The 20,401-nt window shown below is 50.4% G+C and overlaps 1 pseudogene; it reads right to left on the reverse strand.

Moving 5' to 3' along the window:
* Window positions 1–9,240: 9,240 nt before the first annotated feature.
* LOC117075095 lies at window positions 9,241–19,189 on the reverse strand (annotated as a pseudogene).
* Window positions 19,190–20,401: the final 1,212 nt, after the last annotated feature.

Below are 20,401 nucleotides of genomic sequence, written 5' to 3' on the forward strand. Positions count from 1 at the left end.
TGCTCCGGAACAAGATGACCACACAGGCGAGGCGCTGCCGCAGAAAATCCTCCATGGGCCTGTCCACTACCTTTCTGACAGCCTGGAAGCTGCTCCTCCCAGAAGAGGCACTCACAACCCTTTAAGAACCTGCCCAGACTTGATGAGGGACAAAAAAAATCAGACTCCAGATAAGCAAGACAGGATAGGGTGTGGGAGGGATGCCTACACCTGAGACAAGACATCCTTATCTTTTTTTCCATTTCTTCCCAGTTGCTGGGTTCCACATAGAGACATGTGGTGGTCGCGGTGGGGGTGGAGGGTGGTTTTTTTTTTTTTTTTTTTTTTTTTTGAGACAGAGTTTCACTCTTGTTGCCCAGGCTGGAGTGCAATGATGCGATCTTGGCTCCCCATCACCTCTGTCTCCCGGGTTCAAGCGATTCTCCTGCCTCAGGCTCCAGAATAATTGGGATTTCAGGCATGCGCCACCATGCCTAATTTTGTATTTTCAGTAGAGACAGGGTTCATCCATGTTGGTCAGGCTGGTCTCAAACTCCCAACCTCAGGTGATCTGCCCACCTTGGCCTCCCAAAGAGCTGGGATTACAGGCATGAGCCACCATGCGGTTCAAGCGATTCTCCTGCCTCAGGTTCCCGAGTAGCTGAGATTTCAGGAATGCACTACCACGCCTAATTTTGTAGTTTCAGTAGAGACAGGGTTCCTCCATGCTGGTCAGGCTGGTCTTGAACTCCCGACCTCAGGTGATTCTGCCCACCTCGGCCTCCCAAAGTGCTGGGATTACAGGCATAAGCCACCATGCCTGGCCAAGGGTGTTCTTAGCTGGAGGTTTAGTCCAAGTCCCTGAATTTATAGACAAGTAAATCCAGAAGAATTACTTGACAAGGTCTCTACGCCTCCCCCAAGTGAGAGAGGGGGTCATCTGTTTTCCCAGGGCTGATACACCACACTGTCTTTCTTCCCGAAGACGGAGGACTGGGTGAGGAGGCGTGGGGAAAGGAAGCACGTGCTGTCAGCTTCCGCATTCTTCCTGTCCCTAAGGGAATTCCATACAGTCTCCTTTTTTTTTTTTTTTTTTTTTGAGACGGAGTCTTGCTCTTTCGCCGGGGCTGGAGTGCAGTGGCCGGATCTCAGCTCACTGTAAGCTCCGCCTCCTGGGTTCCCGCCATTCTCTTGCCTCAGCCTCCGGAGTAGCTGGGACTACAGGCCACCTCGCCCGGCTAGTTTTTTGTATTTTTTTAGTAGAGACGGGGTTTCACCGTGTTAGCCAGGATGGTCTCGATCTCCTGACCTCGTGATCCGCCCGTCTCGGCCTCCCAAAGTGCTGGGATTACAGGCTTGAGCCACCGCGCCCGGCCCATACAGTCTCCTTAACTGAGTCCTGCCACATCCTTTTGAGCAGGTGTTCAAGTCCCCGGTGAAGCCAGCATCAACAGCCCCCTAGCCTGCTCCTCAGGCTGCCCAGAGTGCCCCAGGAAGTACGTAGAGACAGTCCCAGCTTGATGCCCTGAACTTTCACTAGGATTGGTTTCTAACTTCGTTCCCTCTCTCCCTGGCCAATGAGCCAGCTTCACTGTGAAGGTGTCAGGGACATGAGAATCATCTACATTTATTACCATCCCTTGGACTCTAATTCTCAGACATCTAAGGCTTTAAGTAGCCACCATCTTTCTCCCACCATAAGTTAGGGCTCCAACTCCTATCTTTCTGCCTCCCACTGGGTTCAACTTAGCTCAGTAACTGAGTATGCACGGGATGGGGTAACCAGGACTGCACGGCATGTGATTAACTCACACCCGGCCGGGCACGGTGGCTCAAGCCTGTAATCCCAGCACTTTGGGAGGCCGAGACGGGCAGATCACGAGGTCAGGAGATCGAGACCATCCTGGCGAACAAGGTGAAACCCCGTCTCTACTAAAAAAATACAAAAAAACTAGCCGGGCGAGGTGGCGGGCGCCTGTAGTCCCAGCTACTCCGGAGGCTGAGGCAGGAGAATGGCGTAAATCCGGGAGGCGGAGCTTGCAGTGAGCTGAGATCCGGCCACTGCACTCCAGCCCGGGCGACAGAGCCAGACTCCGTCTCAAAAAAAAAAAAATAAACATAAAAATAAAAAATAAAAATAAAAATAAAAAAAACTCACACCCTGCCCTCAAAGCCTTATGCACTGGGGGAGCTCCTTCCTGTCACTCTTTGGCATGAACCTTTCACTTTGGTCAGAAGATTCCTGTTCCATGGACACACAGCCTACCCGTGTTGAGTTTTCATCTCTTTTCCATCACTCTGCCTTTCTCCTTAAGCCCCAGCATTAGGGAGCTTGTTACAGTTCTGAGATAGTATGCTGTTCCCCCTGCCTTGTTCCTTCCTGGTCTGTCTGGCCAACTCAGCCTCCAAAATCCACTGCCATTTACTGCAGGTCTGCCCTGCTTGGACTTCAGTCACATTTCTACACATATTTGTCATGTTATATTTTGATTTGTTTAGAGCTTCCCCTTCCTAACTTTGCCCTCTTCCAAACTTAGACACAGAGGGCAAGTAGGTTTCATGCTCCATGTGCTGGGGACGCTCGGCCCCGTCAGGGCTCGGAAGCAGGTGGGAAAATGCATGCTATTGATGGAACTGGGGGCTAGCCTTCACCTGCTTTATCTTACTACTTATTGGTACATTGTCTTTTCAGGGAAATAAAAAGGCCTTCAGTGTGTTTGGAAGATCTTGTTTTAGAAGACCTTGTTTGGGCTGGGCGCAGTGGCTCATGCTTGTAATCCCAGCACTTTGGGAGGCCGAGGCGGGTGGATCACCTGAGGTCAGGGGTTCGAGACCAGCCTGGCCAACATGGCGAAACCCTGTCTCTACTAAAAATACAAAAATTAGCTGGGCGTGGTGGCGGGTGCCTAAAATCCCAGCTACTCAGGAGACTGAGGTAGGGGAATAGCTTGAACCTGCAAGGCTAAGGCAGCAGTGCGCTGAGATTGTACCATTGCACTCCAGCCTGGGCAACAGAGCAAGCCTCAGTCTCAAAAAATAAAAAAATTTAAAAAAGTAAAATGAGATCATAAGGGTAGATTCTAATCCAATAGGACTGATGTCCTCATAAGAGGAGGCAATAAGGACACAGGCCAGAGATGGCCATTTGCAAGCCAAGGAAAGAGGCCTCAGAAGAAACCCACCTGCCAACACATCTTGACTTCGGACTTCTAGCCTCCTAGATGTGAGGCTCATTTCTGTTGTTCAAGACACCTCGTCTGTGGTGCTTTGTTATGCCAAGCCCAGCAGACTACTACATCTAAAACTGAATTCTTCTCCAAGCCCAAATGGGAAACATGGGAGGGAGAACATCTCATGCTGTCCAAGGCAGCAAGTCACCCATGACCCTTCTCCCTGTGTGCCATGTCAACTGGTCACTAAGCGCTGTGACCAACCCTTTTACTCTTCCCTCCCCCATCTCACTGCTGTGGTCCAAGCATTGGTTTTTCACTTTGATTACTACAACAGCCACTATCCCTCTACTGTACTGTGCCCAGAAATCTATCTTCTTGCAACTGTCAAGCAATCCTTTAAGGCAGTATTTCTTTCTTTCTTTTTTTTTTTTTTGAGACAGAGTTTCACTCTTATTGCCCAGGCTGGAGTGCAATGGTGTGATCTCAGCTCATCACAACCTCCGCCTCCCGGGTTCAAGTGATTTTCCTGCCTTAGCCTCCTGAGTAGCTGGGATTACAGGCATGTCCCAACATTTCCCGCTAATTTTTTTTTTTTTTGAGACGGAGTCTCACTCTCTCACCCAGGCTGGAGTGCAGTGGTGCAGTCTCAGCGCAAGCTCCGCCTCCTAGGTTCACGCCATTCTCCTGCCTCAGCCTCCCGAGTAGCTGGGACTATAGGCGCCTACCACCACGCCTGGCTAATTTTTTGTATTTTTAGTAGAGACGGGGTTTCACCATGTTATCCAGGACGGTCTTGATCTCCCCACCTCATGATCCACCCACCTCGGCCTCCCAAAGTGCTGCAATTATGTGAGCCACCACATCCGGCCACAACCAGCTAATTTTTTTTATATTTGTAGTAGAGACAAGGTTTCTCCATGTTGGTCAGGCTGGTCTCGAACTCCCAACCTCAGGTGATCAGCCCACCTCAGCCTCCCAAAGTGCTGGGATTACAGGCGTGAGCCACCGCACCCGGCCTAAGATTTCTTAATTTCAATAGTATTGACATTTCTGGCAGGATAATTCTTTGTGGTGTGGGATGTCTGTTCTGTGCTTTGTAGGACTGAGCCACATCCCTGGTCTCTATAGGCAACACACCAGATCATCCCTACCGGCAGTTGCAACAGTCAAAAACGTCTCTAAACATTGCCAAATGTCCGCTGGAGGGCAAGGGTCCCAGGTTGAGAACCACTGCTTTAAGGACGGGTTATCTCTAAATGCAGGCACCTGAATGCCACTAAACATTTTATACAGGAGAAAGTTAAAATTTCTTTGCTCCCCACAATGGCCCCCTAACATCTAGAATCCATGGCTCATAGGAGGTGCCCAACAAATATTTGAAAAAGAAATCCAAACCAAGGTCATTCAGTCCTGTACCTTTTTCTCTAGTTCCTTCCTCCGTTCCAAATTCCATCTACAAGCTAGTCGAGATCACCCAACTATAACGTGCTCGTGTTTTCCATATTTTTTCCTGTAACAGTCTCTGCCTTGAACCCTGCCCTGTACCCCAACTCATTGTCAGTATCTGGTGCAAGTGCCAGTCCTCCTGGAAAGCTCCCCTCGTCTTGCCTGAGGCTTCCTGTGGCCTCCAGGCACTGAGCATATGTCTCACCCACTCTACTGAGCTTTAAGCAGAGGGAAGACAGAAAAAGAGCAGCTTCCTCACTGCAGGTGGGTGTACTAGTGCAGGACACTGAACGCCTAGAAGCAGCAACATGAGTCACATCACAGGATCTCAGATCTGAAGGTGGGGATACAGGGTAGAGCTGAGAATAGCACAAGTCTTCATGAAGGAAAAGTTAGGCCCCAAGATCCTGTCTTTCACTTTATACAAGCAGACAACTAATGCATCCAACAGAAAACAAGTTTACACCCTGGGGCAGTCAAATCTAAAACTTTGGCCTCAGGTACAGCTCAGGCTACACTCGATCTTAGCCAAAAGGCCGAGAAGCGATACAGCTCAGGCTATAGGTGAGGAACCAGACTGAAAGCTGGGCAGAACTTACTGAGAGTCTGCCCTACAGAGAAAAAGAAACAGTCAAGGTCTCCTGTCCCATCTATGCATTCTTGGAGGTCAGAAATTGTTGGATTTCTAATAGGGACCGGGCACTTTGGAGGTCCTCTGTCTTCTCTTAGGCCACTTCCCCTTAGTTTTCAGTTCTGCATCACCAGAGTAACCACCCTCCTCTACAAGGACTCCATGGAGCCAGCTGAGCATGGGGACCTGGGTCTTGGGGGAGTTATAAATGGAAGCCAATGTGACCTGCAGGAAGTCATCTAGGTTTAGATCTTGTTATGGCCAGGACTAGGACTACAGTCCATCTGCTGCATCCTCCAGTAACAACATCCGTGAGAAAGCCAGCCCAGGAAGGGCAATGCTTACCTATGCTCATGCTTTCAGTAGAACAGTCGACCATTGCACAATATAGGTTTGAGAGGCATGGGTCCACTTAGATGTGGCTTTTTCAATACAAGTTGCATTGAGTGTGCCTGCCTTCCCTTTTACCTCTTCAGCCCTCTTTTGCCTCTGCCACCCCTGAGATAGCAAGAACTCTTCCTCTTCCTACTCAAGGTAAAGATGAGGATGAAGACTTTATAATGATCCATTTCCACTTAATGAAGAGTAAATAAATTTTCTCTTAGATTTTTCTCTAGCTTACTTCTTATAAGAATGTGATATGTAATACATTAATAATATGTTAATTGGTTGTTTATATTATTGGTAAGGCTTCCAGTGAATGGTAGGTTATTAGTTAAGTTTTGGGGCAGACAAAAGTTATACGTCGATTTCTGACTGCAAAGGGTCAGACCCCAACCCGTGTTGTTCAAGGGTCAACTGTGCTTGTTAAGACTCCAACAGTCTCTAACTTTCAGGTCACAACCCCAAGACAAAGAATTTCTCTTCTCCATCCTCACCCTATCAGAGGTTCCATAGTTTGAAAGGAACCCAAGCAAGGCTCCCAAGGGACTGGGCCCTATCTGGGTTTGGAGGTGGGGAGGTGGGAGGTAAGGTCGGGCAAAGACTGAACAAAAACGCTTCCTGTTTATTTCAAAAGTACAAAAAGAAGGATGGGTCATAGATGAGAACATGACTTACCTTCCATTCTATCTGGGGGCCAGGAGAAGAGGTATGGCAGCTGCTAAGTTATCCAAATAAATCGTCGAGCTTGCTACTCTCAGCTTTAACTGACTCATTCTATCTGCTATCTAATCACAGGAGAGTGCTCAGGGTTAGGAGTCCAACCCTCACTGGATGTTCGTCTTCCTGTGGCATGGGGCATGTGCTCTAGGAGGGGTGGTCTCTCTCCCTGATGGATTAAACTGCTAATATGTATGAATTCATGGGCCCAGTGAGAGGAAGAGAAGGAAAGAAAACATCAGCTCACTGGTTTCTGGGTGAAGATACCGGCAGAGCAGACTAGGGGCACCTGCCAAACATCAACAGATCCAGATCCGTTAATAGGCACTTTATTTTATTTACTTATTTTTTGGAGACAGAGTTTTGCTCTTATTGCCCAAGCTGGAGTGCAATGGTATGATCTCAGCTTACTGCAACCTCCGCCTCCTGGGTTCAAGCAATTCTCCTGCCTCAGCCTCCTGAGTAGCTGGGATTACTGGCATGCGCCACCACTCCCGGGTAATTTTTTGTAATTTTAGTAGAGATGGGGGTTTCAACATGTTGGCCAGGCTGGTCTCGAACTCCTGACCTCAGGTGATCCACCCGCCTCAGCCTTCCAAAGTGCTGGGATTACAGGCGTGAGCCACCGCGCCTAGCAATAAGCACTTTAATAGAGCAGGTTTCTTGAACCTCTTTCCCTTCCTTCTGTGCCCTTATTCCACCTCTAACCCCAGTACTAGAGGAACCAGTAGGTTAGGAGTCTCCTAGGAACACCTCTGGAGAAAGACTCTGGAGTAAAATAGAAAAAATCAACCGCTATAGCAAGGGCGACTTGTGTTGCTTACACGAAAGAAACAGGGCACACGTAAGGACACATACCCACGTCAGAGCCATGCTATTAGCGAATTAAGACAAATGAACACAGTAGGTTGAGGCCCTTGTCTTTTGGGGACTAAGGCAAAGGGGGAATACAGCCAAGCAGAAGACTGTCAGACCTCTCTGCTCAGAAATGCAAATACAGAGGAAAATGGTAAAAAAGGAAGAGGGCCAACACGTGGGGACTGACCAGTACACAGGGCCACAGCCTCTCTGGAACTAAGCATGCAGTTCCACGGTAGGGGCAGTCTGTGACCCTGGGCACTATGCTGTAGGCTCTGGGATTCCATCCTCTTGGCAAATACCCTCCCAGGGATCAAGGAGCAAGGCTCACAGATGCTGGGAATAAGTCTCTAGATTAACACTAGCAACCAGTTTCCTGAAGCCAAAGCAAGGCCACGCACCACTGCACTGCAGCCTGGGCGACAGAGCGAGACTCTGTCTCCAAAGAAATAAAATAATAGGCCGGGCGCGGTGGCTCAAGCCTGTAATCCCAGCACTTTGGGAGGCCGAGACGGGCGGATCACGAGGTCAGGAGATCGAGACCATCCTGGCTAACACGGTGAAACCCCGTCTCTACTTAAAAATACAAAAAAAAAAACTAGCCGGGCGATGAGGCGGGCGCCTGTAGTCCCAGCTACTCGGGAGGCTGAGGCAGGAGAATGGTATGAACCCAGGAGGTGGAGCTTGCAGTGAGCTGAGATCCGGCCACTGCACTCCAGCCTGGGCGACAGAGCAAGACTCCGCCTCGAAAAAAAGAAAAAAAAAAAAAAAAAGAAATAAAATAATAATAAAAGCAGCCTCCTTGAACCTGGACTGTTCTAGAAGGGGCCTTTTGTTTAGCCATTAACTACTGCCAGAACCTTCTACTAATACATTGATCTCTGAAACCACATGTGAGCAGAAATGGTATGCCTCTAGAACAATAGTTCCTAATTTCCTCATTAGGAACTCCATTGAGAATAAGAGATATGGATCTTCTTGACTAAAAGTCTCATAGGCACTTTTAAGATTTACTTCATAGCCAAGCATGAGGTGGTGCCTGTAGTCTACCACATGGGGAGGCTGAGGCAGGAGGATGGCTTCAGCCCAGGAGTCCAAGGCTGTAGCATGCTGTGACCACATCTGTGAGAATAACCACTACACTCCAGCTCGAGCAACACAGCGAGACCCTGTCCCTTAAAGTAAGTTGTTTTGAGGCTGGGCACGGTGGCTCATGCCTGTAATCCCAGCACTTTGGGAGGCCAAGGTGGGCAAATCACAAGGTCAGGAGATCGAGACCATCTTGGCTAACACGGTGAAACACCATCTCCACTAAAAATACAAAAAATTCTCCGGGCGTGGTGGCAGGCGCCTGTAGTCCCAGCTACTCCGGAGGCTGAGACAGAAGAATGGCGTAAACCCGGGAGGCAGAGCTTGCAGTGAGCCGAGATGGTGCCACTGCACTCCAGCCTGGGCCACACAGCGAGGCTCTGTCTCAAAAAAAAAAAGAAAAAAAAAAAGTAAGTTGTTTCGCATCTTCATAGTCCCAGGCTGGAGATCACTGTTTTTTTGTTTTTTGGAATCCTATTTCTTGGACCCTGTGTTTGTAAGGCATCAAGACAGAGCCCTCAAGTCTAAGATGGTTGCTGTGGAGAGGCCTGTGGAGACAACCTCTACTGCCCTCTCTTGGTCATCAGACAGGAGGAGTGGTTAGAAGTGCTTGACTCCTTGTGGCACTGAAGTCCAGTAGTTTCTGTCCCAGAATGCTGGGGGCAGAGAAACTTTTGGCAGCTTTCATCAGAACCTCCAGAAGTCTTACTGCTCCTCGAAGTGGGCTGGAGACAAGGGGGTACACATAGGGACCTCTGTGAAGTTCTACAGCCTGGGTGCTGAGCTGGCGAAGAGCTGTCAGGGTGGTCCGCTCACACGGGAGGGAAGCAGTGCCAATCCTATACTAGACATGCCCTGGCTGGAGGCCCTAGCAGCAGAGGCCACCCTGCCCTTTAACTTAGAAAGACATCAAAGGAAGCTGAGAAGCTTAAAGATGGCCCACTGCCTGGGCGGAATTCCACATCACTTGCAACACTCATTGTATTTGTAGGGGGTCAGGGAACAGTGGAATGAGATGCACAACTGTGGTGCGAGAGACCAGGTATTACACGTGCCAGGACCCCTAGAACTCCTCATGCTCATCCTCGCTGTCCAAAGATTCTGTGCCTACTTCATAATCCTTCTCCAGGGCAGCCAGGTCCTCTCCGGCCCAGAGAGCTCCTCTTCCTCCATGCCCTCGTCCACATACCAGTGCATAAATGCCTGCTTGGCATACATCAGGTCAAACTTTGGGTTGAGGCGGGCCCAGGCCTTGGTGACAGCTGTGGTATTGTTTAGCATGCAGACTGCCTGCTGCACCTTGGCTATGGCACTCCCGGGCACCACTGTGGGGGACTGGTAGTTGATGCCAACCTAAGAAGAAACAAAGAAGTATAAGCACCTGGTTCTGTGTTTCCTGGAAGGGTAGTACAGGGATCCCCATAACTGGGGAAGGGGCATTTGTCAACTTGTAAGAAACAAAGATAGAGGAAGATGATCGCCACCACAAGGAAACAAGCAAGTCTAGAATGAGGGAGCTTCTGCAAGACAAGACTAGTGCCTTCACAGTCACAGTCAAGAAAAAGAGGGCCAGGTGCGGTGGCTCATGCCTGTAATCCCAGCACTTTGGGAGGCCAAGGCAGGTGGATCACCTGAGGTCAGGAGTTCGAGACCAGCCCGGCCAACACGATGAAACCCCGACTCTACTAAAAATACAAAAAAAATTAGCTGGCCTGGTGGCAGGCACCTGTAATCCCAGCTACACGGGAAGCTGAGGCAGGAGAATCGCTTGAACCCAGGAGGCAGAGGTTGCAGTGAGCCGATATCGCGCCATTGCACTCCAGCCTGGGGGATGAGTGAGACTTTGTCTCAAAAAAAAAAAAAAAAAAAAAAAAAGGAAAAAAGGGTGGACTCTTATGCTAATAGACAAATAAGCATAATGTCTGCTCCTTGATTAGATCATGATTGAAAAATTGACTATAAAAAACATTTGTGGGCCGGGCACAGTGGCTCACACCTGCAATCCCAGCACTTTGGGAGGCCGAGGTTGGCTGATCACTTTGAGGTCAGGAGTTCAAGACCAGCCTGGCCAACATAGCGAAACCCCGTTCCTACTGAAAATACAAAAAATTAGCCGGGCGTGGTGGCGCATGCCTATAATCCCAGTGACTCGGGAGGCTGAGACAGGAGAATTGTCTGAACCCTGGAGGTTCGGTGAGGTTGCAGTGAGCTGAGACGGCACCACTATACTCCACCCTTGGCAACAGAGCAAGACTCCATCTTCCCCCACCGCCATCCCCCCGCAAAAGTAGTGAGTTTAAATGGGTCAGTAAAGCAAAAATAAAGGAAACAGATCTAGATGTTAAATCCAGGTAGTGGCTATATGGGTGTCAAATGAACTAGTATCCCTACTTTCCTGTAGCCTAAAAAGTGTTAAAGTTAGGGAAGCTCTCCAATTAGACCTACTTTAACCATGTGTCTACCCAGAATATGTTGTTTTATTTTTTAAGAAACAGGGTCTCGCTCTGTTGCTGAGGCTGGAGTCGGGGGTGCAATCATAGCTCACTGCAGCCTCGACCTCCTGGACCCTGGTGATCCTCCCACCTCAGCCTTCTGAGTAGCTAGAACTATAAGCACACACTAGCACGACTGGCTAATTTTTTTTTATATTTTGTACAGATGGAGTCTCACATTGCCCAGGCTGGTCTCAAACTCCTGGGCTCAAGCCATCCTCCCACCTCTGCCTCCCAAAGTGCTGGGATTACAGGCCTGAATCACTGCACCCAGCCCAGAATATATAATACATTTTAGTGTTTCTCATCCTCAAAAAAAAAAAAAAAAGTCAACTTCCCATTAGTGTCTCTGGGGACAACAAGCTGAGCATGTCCTAAAGGCAGTCAGTTCTTCCTTTAAGCAGCTAAAGATCTTCCTAATATGGAAGCAGAAACAGTCTGCTTCCCAAAGATATCCTACCCTTCATTTCCATTTCTGAGCTACAGGACAACTCTTCCACACTAGCAAGCAGCTATTATCCCTGCCTCTCCTCCTATTGTGGTCATGTCCACAGCAGTGTCATGGGGCAGGAAAATTATACATGTTTTCTAATGCCACAGGTACCATCTTCAATCTTTCTGGAGCCTTACCCTAGAACAAAACCCAAAAACCAAACTAGGTCATATGCCCAGCACCCTGGGAAGGTCAACCGGTAACAGGGTGGGGCATAAATGAGTGCTTCTTCCTCATGACTGCAAAATGAAGAGAACGCATTCACAGACGCAGAACACAAGAAGCCTTTGACCTTCTGATCCACACTTTCCCCATCATCTGATAATGGGTCTCTCTGGCTTCTAAAAGCCTTCCCTTCTGAGCAGGCGCCATAGCATGTGGTTATGTCCCTAGCACAAGTGACGAGGAGGCCATTCTCCCCAATGTGACTGGCAGCCCTAGGGAACGCCTTTTTACCAGGCTAAGTAAAATGAAATGGATACTTTTCCTTTCATCAAGGCAATCTTGCAAGTAGAACCCACCCTGGCTTACAGTCCAAAGGCCTGGTTTCTAGACCAGCCAAGATCTATCTAGCTAAAGGCATCCTCTGGCAGGGCACAGTGGCTCATACCCGTAACACTTTGGGAGGCCATCGTAGGTGGATCACCCATGCGCAGGAGTCTGAGACCAGCCTGGGCAATATAGTGAAGCCCCACCTCTACAAAAAAATACAAAGTTAGCAGGGTGTGGTGGCACAAACCTGTGGTCCCAGCTACTGGGGAGGCTGAGACAGGAGGACTGCTTGAGCATTGAGGTCGAGGCTGCAGTGAGCCAAGATCATGCCAGTGTACTCCAGCCTGGGTGACAGAGTGAGATCCTGTGCATTTGTTCCTCACACCTGCTCTGCAGGAAGCTCCCTTCTCAGCAGGTATACAGGCTATGTGCTAACTGCCCTTTACCCCACTTGCCTTGAAACCTGTGGGACATCAGTCCACAAAACGAATATTCACTTGGTTTTAATGGTGGTGATGGTGGCATTCTCATTTTTGGGCAGCACTTCTCCATGGCAGAGCATGCAGCAGGCCATGTACTTGCCGTGGTGAGGTTCACACTTGACCATCTGATTGGAGGGCTCAAAGTAGGCAATAGTGATCTCTGCCACTGAGAGCTGCTCATGGTAGGCCTTCTCCGCTGAGATAATGGGTGAGTAGGTCACCAGGGGAAAGTGGATGCGAGGGTAGGGCATCAGATTGGTCTGGAACTCTGTGAGGTCCACATTGAGGGCACCGTCAAAACGCAAGAAAGTAGTGATGGAGGACACAATCTGGCTGATGAGCCAGTTGAGGTTGCCATAGGTAGGGTACACGTTGTGGCAGCAGAGATCATAGATGGCCTCGTTGTCTACCATGAAGGCAGTCTGAGTGTTCCAGTGTGGTGTGGGTGGTCAAGATGGAGTTATAGGGTTCTACAACTGTCATGGACACTTGGCGGACTGGGTAGATAGAAAATTTCAACTTGAGGCTGGGTGTGGTGGCTCATGCCTGTAATCCCAGCACTTTGGGAGGCTGAGGTGGGCAGATCATCTGAGGTCGGGAGTTTAAGACCAGCCTGACCAACACGGAGAAACCCCGTCTCTACTAAAAATACAAAATTAGCCAGGTGTGGTGGCACATGCCTGTAATCCCAGCTACTAGGGAGGCTGAGGCAGGAGAATCGCTTGAACCTGGGAGGGAGAGGTTGCAGTGAGCCGAGATTGGACTCCAGCCTGGGCAACAAGAGTGAAACTCCGTCTCAAAAAAAAAAAGAAAATTCCAACTTGAACTTCTTGCTATAGTCAACAGAAAGCTGCTCCATCACCAGGAAGGTAAAGCCTGAGCCAGTGCCATCCCCAGAACTATGGAAGATCAGGAAGCCCTGAAGCCTGGTGCACTGGTCTGTCTGGAGTAGGAGATAACATCACTACTCTGGCCTACCAAAGTGCTGGGATGGCAACACCCCATCTCTACGAAAAAATACAAAAATTATCTGGGTATTGTGGTGTGCACCTGTAGTCCTAGCTACTCAGGAGGCTGAGGTGGGAGGACCACTTGAGCCCAGGAGGTGGAGGTTGCAGTGAGTTGTGACTGCACCACTAGTGGCACTCCAGCCTAGGCAACAGAGCAACTCTCTCAAAAAAGGAAAAAAAAAAAAAAAAAAAAAAGAGATCAACTACAAGAGGTTTGGAGTTCCTAGGGAAAAGATGACTTGGAAAGGCAGTGTTGTGTATATACAATGGTAGGGATGAGGCAGGACACAGGATTTGCAGTCAGAGAGCCAGGCCCTCTCTGTTTTGTTGCCATGCCCCCTAGTTACAGCAGAGTGGGAGTGGTGGTGGCATCCTGTTGAACATACAGATTACCAGGCCTCACCCCAGACTGGAACCCAGGAACCTGCAGCTTTAACAAGTACCCCACGTGATTCTGATATAGCTATTCCTTGGGTAAGAAAATCATCAGTCTATACCAGACACATGGGTAGTGACAGTATAAAAGAAGTCTAACGCTAGGAGGTTTTTTGTTTTTGTTTTTGAGACAGAGTCTCGCTCTGTCGCCCAGGCTGGAGTACAGTGGCGCCATCTCGGCTCACCGCAAGCTCCACCTCCTGGGTTCACACCATTCTCCTGCCTCAGCCTCCTGAGTTAGCTGGGACTACAGGCACCTGCCACCGCACCCAGCTAATATTTCATATTTTTAGTAGAGACGGGGTTTCACCGTGTTAGCTAGGATAGTCTTGATCTCCTGAACTCGTGATCTGCCCGACTCAGCCTCCCAAAGTGCTGGGATTACAGGCGTATGCCACCACGCCCGGCCCCTAGGAGATATTTTGTTTTCATTCTTGAGGAAGGGAGCACAGAATCAGGTCACTTCCAAGTCCTCAGTCTCTACTGAGCAGCAGAGAGTAGTCTAGGCAATCCCTCTACAGCAACAGCACCAAAGTCCTGGCTCACAAGTAGCCTCACTCGTAGTTCTCAGTGCCTCAGATAGGGGAAGGGTGAACTGGAGAAATGGTTGAGCGCTCAACAGGAGCCCCTCCCACCTGGACAGATCTGCGTAGGAGTCTAAGAACAGCAAGCTGAGCTGCTGTAGAGATAGATCAAAGATCAAGAAGGTTTGGATCAGACAGACTTGGCAAAGTGAGGAAGCACCAGGGCAGAAGCTTGAGTCCACAAACTCAAGGCAGAGCAGGTTATTCAGGCTTCCAGCCCTAGAACTGCACCCAAGACAGAAAACATATATCCCCTTAGGAGAGAGTGAATGGACTGACAGGCCAGAGGAATGATGTCAGGTGCCAGCCCAGGCTCCTGGTTGCCTCCCAGCCAGGAAGAGGGTTAAGGATGCAATGACTTCCTGTACGTGCCGGAGGCCTGCTCACCAGTTTTCCGATTCACTCCAGCACCAAATTGATGATCTCCTTCCCTGCAGTGTAGTAGCCACAGGCATAGTTGTTGGCAGCATCTTCCACGCCAGATATCAGCTGCCCAGGGTGGAAGAGCTGCCTATAAATGTCAGTTCTTACCCTATCTTGAGGGGAAGAAAGAACAAAGGTAAAACAAGCTGGTTCATTCCCCAAGGGAACGCCAGACACCAGAACCTTTGCTGCTAAGCCTCCCCAGGTACAACTGCCCAACAGAGTGATGATGCACAGCGTCCCAGAGGCCCACGTCTTTTTCTTTTCTTTTCTTTTTTTTTTTTTTTTGAGACAGAGTCTCGCTCTTGTTTCCCAGGCTGGATGCAATTGCGCAATCTTGGCTTACCACAACCTCCTTCTCCCGGGTTCAAGCAATTCTCCTGCCTCAGCCTCCCAACCAGAGACCCACTTCTAAGGCCGGGTCCTGCCTGGGCCTGAGATGGGGAGAGCAGGTGGCACCTTCAGTGGTCCCTTCCCTCTGATCACAGCCACTTCATTGTGCTGGGTGAGGAATCAGAGTGGTGTTAAGGAGAATCTCACTTCATTTTTGAATGGGGTAAGAATACAGCCCAGTGTAAATTTTCACCACAGAAAGAGAAAAAAAAAAAATAAAGAATACAGACTAATGAAGAAACCCAGTCCACCATTTAACATCTAAAATAACAGCTTTAAAAAAATGGAGGAGGGGTAGAATTGTCATGATTAGGGAACTGAGGAGACCCACATGCAGAAGGGAGGAAGCAGGAAAGCCCCCGGAAGCCAGCAACGGCCAAGTTCATGCAGGCCCACATCCTACGTGGGGGCCTATTTCAGTTAAGGCCGAGCAGGGGCCATCATGAATGTTCTCGGCTCCCTGCTTCTTACGTAATGGGCCGCCCTCAAGAGTCTGAGGACAGGGAAAAGCAAGTTTTAAATTTCTGCTTTTACATCTGCTCCTTTCTGCAGTCTGCATTCTAGGCCTGATCCCTGACTCCTATCTGGCAGTTTCCTGGCAGAGCTGTGCTAATGATCTTCCTCTCAATACAGGAAGCCTCCAGGACCCCCTCTGAGGACACAGTCTAGACAAAAGCAATAGACTTCAGACTTCAATGCTGTTCATGGCAGGGGACTGCTTGCATCTCAAGTATTTTCCCCTTAAGCAGACATTGGCGCTAGCAAAAACTATGGCCTAGGGGAAGGGGCCCCCACTCTTCCATCCACTCACCTATGACAGCAGGTTCCAGGTCCACAGACAGCCCAGGATGCATGCTTGCCAGGCTGGGTCTCCCTGAAGAAGGTGTTGAAGGAGTCATCGCTGCTCTCCAGGGCCTTGTGGCTGGGCATGGTGCCACTGGGCTGGATGTCGTGCTTCAGGCAGTATAGCTCCCAGCAGGCATGGTCCATCTGCACTCCGGCCTGGCCCACATGGATGGAGATGCACTCACACCGCAAGGGTGAGCCCTGAGTGGTGCAGAGTGAAAGGTGGGGACCTGAAAAGCCTTCTCTGGGAGCACCCCTTGTCTTTCCTCCCTAAAGGCTGAAACTTAGTGTTACCTAGTCCAAAGTTCAGACGACTGGCCGGGTGCAGTGGCTCACACCTACTTTTTTTTTTTTTTTGAGACGGAGTCTCGCTCTGTCACCCAGGCTGGAGTACAGTGGCGCGATCTCAGCTCACTGCAAGCTCCGCCTCCCGGGTTCACGCCATTCTCCTGCCTCAGCCTTCGAGTAGCTGGGACTACAGGCGCCCGCCACCTCACCCGGCTAGTTTTTTGTATTTTTTAGTAGAGACGGGATTTCGCTGTGTTAGCCAGGATGGTCTCGATCTCCTGACCTCGTGATCCACCCGCCTCAGCCTCCCAAAGTGCTGGGATTACAGGCTTGAGCCACCGCGCACGGCCACACCTACTTATAATATAATCCCAGCACTCTGGGAGGCCCAGGCAGGCAGATCATCTGAGGTCAGGAGTTCGAGATCATCCTGCCCAACATGGTGAAACCCCGTCTCTACTAAAAATACAAAATTAGCCGGACATGGTGGTGGGCGCCTGTAGTCCCAGCTACTCGAGAGGCTGAGGCAGGAGAATCATGTGAACCCAGGAGGCAGAGGTTGCAGGGAGCTGAGATCACAACACTGCACTACAGCCTAGGCAACAGAGAAAGACTCCATCTCAAAAAAAAAAAAAAAAAAAAAAATCAAACCAAAGAACCAAAATCCAGAAGACCCAGTTCTCTTTCCAGGCCTTCCCATGCTTAAAGCCAAACCACCTCCAGGCCCTCATTTTCCTTCATTCCCTCAGAGCTTAAGGTGGTTATGCCTAGGTTTCTGGGGCAGGAACTAGAGAAAGCCAAAACCAAACAGCCAAATCCCACTGCACAATGTCCTCCTTGCTGTTTGGGGTGGCTTGGGAAAGCTCAGAGTCCTGTATTCCAAGACAGGCCCACCAAGAGCTTCTAGACTCAAGCACCGGGGCCTAGAAGAGGAGGTCTCCCATGGGCAGCGACTGTCTCCCCAGCATCCCAAAAGGGCAGAAGACTAAGTTCAGACCTGTGGATCAACTGAGGAAGCAGTCTTGCAGTTAGAGCTAGCCTTCTGAAAGCTCACCCACAAACTCCCCTTTTGGGGGGACAGGCACCTATCCTAGACACCTGTCCCTGCCAACTGCAGTACAAGCAAGCTAATCCATGCAAGTACTCCTTAATTAAGCATCACAGCGGAGACCAAAAGACACACCCCACCTTTCGACTCTTCACTCAGGTAACTCCTATGATGGATAAACCCTCCCTCCCATCTTCTGGTCCTTCACCCCAACCCACAGTCTAGGGGGATCAATTTAAAAGGGCCGCGCACCTCCCAGATGTAGAAGGGATCTTCTAGGGTGACAGTAGGCAACAGTTTAACAGTCTTAGGAACTACCCTCCAAGACAGCCTCAGAGCCTTTAAGGGGGCTGAGAGCAGAGGCAGTGATCAAGAGGTTTCTGGGAGGCACAGGGACCTCTGTGTACGCACCCCAAGTTCTCAGGGTTTGATTATTTGTTTGTTTGAGACGGAGTCTCGCTGTCTCCCAGCCTGGAGTGCAGTGGCTCCATCTCGGCTCACTTGCAAGCTCCGCCTCCCGGGTTCAAGCGATTCTCCTGCCTCAGCCTCCTGAGTAGCTGGGACTACAGGCGCCCGTCACCATGCCCGGCTAATGTTTTGTAGTTTTTAGTAGAGATGGGGTTTCACCGTGTTAGCCAGGATGGTCCTGATCTCTTGACCTTGTGATCCACCCGCCTCGGCCTCCCAAAGTGCTGGGATTACCGGCGTGAGGCACCGCGCCCGGCGTTTTGTTTTGATTTTTTTGAGAGTTTCACTCTTGTTGCCCAGGCTAGAGTGCAATGGCGCGATTTCCGCTCACCGTAACCTCAGCCTCCCGGGTTCAAGAGATTCTTCTGCCTCAGCCTCTCGAGTAGCTGGGATTACAGGCATGCGCCATTACGGCCGGCTAATTTTGTATTTTTAGTAGAGACGGGTTTCTCCATGTTGGTCAGGTGATCCGCCCGCTTCGGCCTTCCAAAGTGCTGGAATTATAGGCGTGAGCCACCGCGCCCGGCCAGTCAAGTTCTCAGTTTTAACAGAGGGACCTTAAGTCCTTGGGTACCAAACAGGAGAAAACTGAAGAACATTGTTTTCAAGGCCCCAAGAGCTTACAGGAATCCCTAGTCAAGTATGGGACCAAAGGTCGAGGACCTCTACCTCTGGCAAGAGTCGGGCATCCAGGACAAAGACATTCAGGGAAACAGGTTCTGAACTGGAGAAACCTGTTAGAGCTTCCCAATCATCCTGGGCCCTGCCTCCTGGGCGGGAGTATGATCTCAGAGGGAGGCGGGGACCGCAGCTACAGGCGGGCACCTCTTTGTCCAGGACCGCAGCGGGAGAAATATGGGGCGGGTCCTAGATCCCCTCCAGGCTCCTGAGCTCGCTCCGCCGCAGAGCCGACTCTGCTGCCCGACCTTGCGCGCAGCGCACAAGCGACCGCACCACTTTCTCGCCCGCGCTTTACTGCTCGCCAGCCTCCCTAGTCCCGCAGCGCTTCTGGAGCGCTCAGAACGTTTCTAGCTCGCACCGCCTCCCGCAGGGGAAGTAGGGTAGAAAAGTTGTGCCGGGACTCCTCGGGCGTCCCCGTGCTTTCTGCAGAGCCCACTTTCGCCTTGAACGTCCAAACACCCCTGGCATCCCCGCGCAGCCCACCCCACACCCTGGACTGCCGGGGCGCCCTTCCTTTCTGCGCTGCAGGACCTTCCCACCGACCCCCCGAGCGCCCCTGGCATCCTCCCCATCGTGCAACACCCTCCCCCGCACAGCATCCCTCTCCGGCACAGCATCCCTCACCACCATGGTTGATCCAGTAGTTGAAGTTGGTGGAGCGTCGCTGACTGCAGACACTCTTCCGGTCTCCAACACCACTACGGGATCAACGCGCGGAGTGTTGGTTGTACCTCCCGGCCGGGGCTCCCATTGGGTCGCAGCTAGACAGAGGTCGTCCCCCACGCGGCTCTCACTGGGCCAGTCCCCCACCGAGGCCCGCCCCTCTCTCCGCTATTGGTCGGCCGCTTAGGAACTATCCCCGCCGCAGAGGGTCATTGGGCAGTTTGTACAGCCAAAGGGAGGTAGAATCTTGGGCGTCCGCGTCCTCCCGGCTAGCTTGACCCTCTGCTCTGTTGGGGTGAGGGCTGGGTCTAAGAGGTGGAATCTTTGGGGAAACACCTTCGTTCTGTTTTGGTTTTAGGACTTTACACCAGTGACACCGCGGACCTGATTCGAAAAATGTGTCGGCCTTGGAGGAGGGTGCATACTTAACTTCAAGAACCGCTAGAGAGGGAAAGATGCTGTGATGAGAACCGACGGCTGGGAGCTTCCAGAGCGGGACAAAATGCGGCTGGGTTGGGTAGCATGGGCAGACAGGCATGGGAAAGGACACTGCAGGCGCCAGTAGTTGACGTTTACTTCCCTTTTGACCGAAGCAACTGCTCAGGTTCAGGTGACTCAGATTCCTGCAAGAGCAAGGGGTCCGGGCTGGCCAAAGCAGACTGAGGGGGGCCTGTGGGGTGGAGGTGAAAAGGAGGCGTGGGGCCTTCAATGCTAGGCTGGAGAGTTTGCATATAATTTCCCTGGCATATAATTTCAAACCATCGAGGGGTTTTGAGCAGAGGAGTGATGCGATCACTGCAGCATTCGGAGCAGTACTGAGATGTTACTTGTGCATTATTTTTTCCAGTGATGGTTTCATATTGTTCCATGCTAAACAGCATTCACATACTTTTCCCTTTTTCCAAACTTTTCCTTAGCTGAGATGTTTTACTTCCAAATACCTAAGTGTAACAAATTAGCCCCTTTCCTTTTGGGAGGGTTAATTAGTGTTTGGTTTATCAAATGATTGGCCACCCTGCCCCGTGATTACCTTTAGTATTCGTGAGGCACATTCCAGAGGAACCCAAAGCATCGCCATCTCCTATTCATCCCCACTTCCCAGTGAACAGGCGATTGCATCCAGTTGGTATAGAATGAGGCTTGGAGACTTGAATTACCTGAGGAAAATCTGCAGCTGATAGGACTTTCTGCTGACAGAACTCAGCAAGACCCTATCATTGGCCAGTGTGACATCAGACCAGCTGTCCCCTGGATGCCTGCACTCATTTTTACACAAGACTCTAGCCATGTCATTCAAAACTGTCCTGAAATGTTTTGAAACGAAAA

The sequence above is a fragment of the Trachypithecus francoisi genome, unplaced genomic scaffold (assembly GCF_009764315.1).
Source record: "Trachypithecus francoisi isolate TF-2019V2 unplaced genomic scaffold, Tfra_2.0 Lachesis_group5, whole genome shotgun sequence".
Classification (NCBI taxonomy): domain Eukaryota; kingdom Metazoa; phylum Chordata; class Mammalia; order Primates; family Cercopithecidae; genus Trachypithecus; species Trachypithecus francoisi.